Below are 2,662 nucleotides of genomic sequence, written 5' to 3'. Positions count from 1 at the left end.
CCAACACACTCCTCATCTTTGACAACACATGGTATTTTCAGCCAGTTTAATTCTTACTGTAATAGTGTGTGTGTAGTGGTTTCTTTTGTTTGAATTTGCATTCTCCTGATGAGTAGTCATGGTGTGGTAAATAGTTACAAATTGGACTTGGTTGACTTCTCGCTTAGATGACTGCTTGTTTGAATATAAGCCTTTAAGACCCCAGACACCATTCCGATTGATTGCCAGCACCATCTGCTCTATTCATCGTACTTTGCTGTAGCACTCTTATCTTCAGTGATCATTTCATGAAAGTGAGTATCAAATGGGGCCATGATGTAAGAACTGATTTTTCTTAAGTTGGGTACATCTTCTTCATGACTCCTGACACTGACCATCTTTTCATGTGCTTGATGACCATTTGACTATCCTCTTTGGTGAAATGATTGTTCAGGTCTTCTGATTTGTGTTGCCTGCAGAGCATGACCTGCTGGCCACATGAGAGACATGATTCCTGGCTGGTTTTACCACTGTACTCACTACATTTATAAGGGCAAGAATAGAAGACATTTTAAATTCTCAATAGAGAAAATCAATGAAATGGATTCACAGGGATAAACTCAGGGACATAATAGAGATACGCCCTAAGACCTTTGTCAGAAGACTACATAACTGAACTTTCTAAAACGTGACTGTGCTGGGAAATACGTGATCATTTAGTCTACTTGTTTTGTGTGACACATGGAATGATTTGTAGGACCAGTAGCTTTGAGTTGGTGAAATTTGTTTATGGTGTTGTTTGCCATTTAGAAACTTTGAGATTCATTGAAGGAAAACATTTCAGGGTTTTATTTCATTGCTTTATCTGTTTGGTTCTAATGATTAAAAAGCGTTCTTTCTAGGTTATAAGTCTTGGAATCACATATTTCCTTTTATCACTTTAATAATTTTGTTTGAGAATTTTAAACTTTCAGTTCATTATCAAGGCCTCATGGCTGTATGGAATTTCTCTTTCAGGGAAACAGAAATGTGAAGTGGAACACACACCTGGGATTCCTGCAGGCTGTTCTTTTGAGATGAATCTCAGTGCACATTCTTAGTCGGAGTTTAAAACCTCTCTGCATCTTGATATCAGGATATCAAGCTTAGGCAGAGCTCAATCTGTCAATTACAACCTGATGACACCTCACTGGTGTCATAAGCCTTTTGCATAAGAAACAAAGACTGAATTGAATTGACTCCTCTCTGACCCTTCACCTTCTGCCAGAGCTGGATTTTGCATCTAATTCCTTGATCTCTTGTATTGCCTGCCGGTTCCAGTGGACTACTTACTAGTGGTGGATTCATTTGGCCAAGTTTGGACTTCTGCATCCGCCAGTGTGTCTTCTGCTGCCTCTGCATCATCTTGTTTCCTGCTCATTAGCTTCCATGAGTCAGGAGAACCAGACTTGAACCAGACTGAATGTACCTATTTCTGCAACTGTAACCATTTATTGACATAAATCTCTTTCTCTATTCAACACCGGTACCATGGTGGTGTAATGGTTGAGTTGGGCTGTTAACTAAAAGGTTAGCAGTTAAAAACCATCACCTGTTCTGAAGGAGAAAGATGAGACTTTCTATTTTTATAAAGAATTACAGTTTGGAAACCTGCAGGAGCAGTTCTAGGATTGCTATGAGTCAGAAGCAACTTGATGACGGTGAGTATTATTAGTATTATTATATATACAACATATATAAGCATCAATGGTTTTACTTCTCCAGAGAACCCACCCTCACACAGCATGTGAAGTGGTTTATACTTCAATTGCCCAGTGGTAGAGACACAATTTATAAGAATATTTTGGCCTTTAATCAACTTTAGATGTACCATTTTATTTTGTCTTGAAAGCTCTGTGGAGGCCAGAGCTATGAACTCTGACAAGTAATCAGTATTTGAATGAATGAAATGAAATCCATAGAAATAGAGAGCAAAGAGATGAAGAAATTCAGATAGCATTCTAGTCCTCTTGGATATTAAGAGACCTTTGAGACTGTTTTTTCTGCTTAATGAGTTTCAGTAGCTTGAAGAGTCTTTGTAGAGGTTGGGGGAAGCTAGAGAATCCAGCTTAACCCATGATGTATTAGTTATACCGAAATACCACATGTAGGTGGGTTTACCAAACAAATTTATATGCTCACAGTCTTGGAGGCCAGAATTCTAAACTTAAGGCATCAGTTGCAAGGGAAGGTTTTATCTTCTGTGGACTCTTGAGGAAGATCCTTGCCTCTTTTTGAACATCTGCTCTTGAGCAGTCTTCATCTCTCTTCTCCTATCATTTCTTGCTAGTTTGTATTTACTCTCTTATATCTCAAAAGAGATCGACACTAATTCTGTCTCATTTACATAAAAAGTCAACCTGTTCCCAAATGTTGTTATGACTATAAGCATAGACATTAGGATTTATAGCGCATAGTTTTAGACAACACAGTTCGACCCATAAGCCAAGATAAGCAAGACATTGAGCCTTAGCTTTCCCTCTATATGCTAAGAGTTTGCTGAGCATAGTGTAGGGCACAGGAAAGTCTAGATTTGTAGGAACTGAGTGTTAGATATGTATTCCAGGACTTCCTGTACATTACTTCCTGTACATTTCTTGAAAAAACATGCAACAAAGTCTTTTTATTTCTTCCTTCATAGCTC

The sequence above is a fragment of the Echinops telfairi genome, unplaced genomic scaffold (genome assembly GCF_000313985.2).
Source record: "Echinops telfairi isolate 266 unplaced genomic scaffold, ASM31398v2 ScPeMD7_30;HRSCAF=105, whole genome shotgun sequence".
Taxonomy (NCBI): domain Eukaryota; kingdom Metazoa; phylum Chordata; class Mammalia; order Afrosoricida; family Tenrecidae; genus Echinops; species Echinops telfairi.
The sequence above is the reverse complement of the archived record's forward strand: the minus strand, read 5'-3'. Positions refer to the sequence as shown.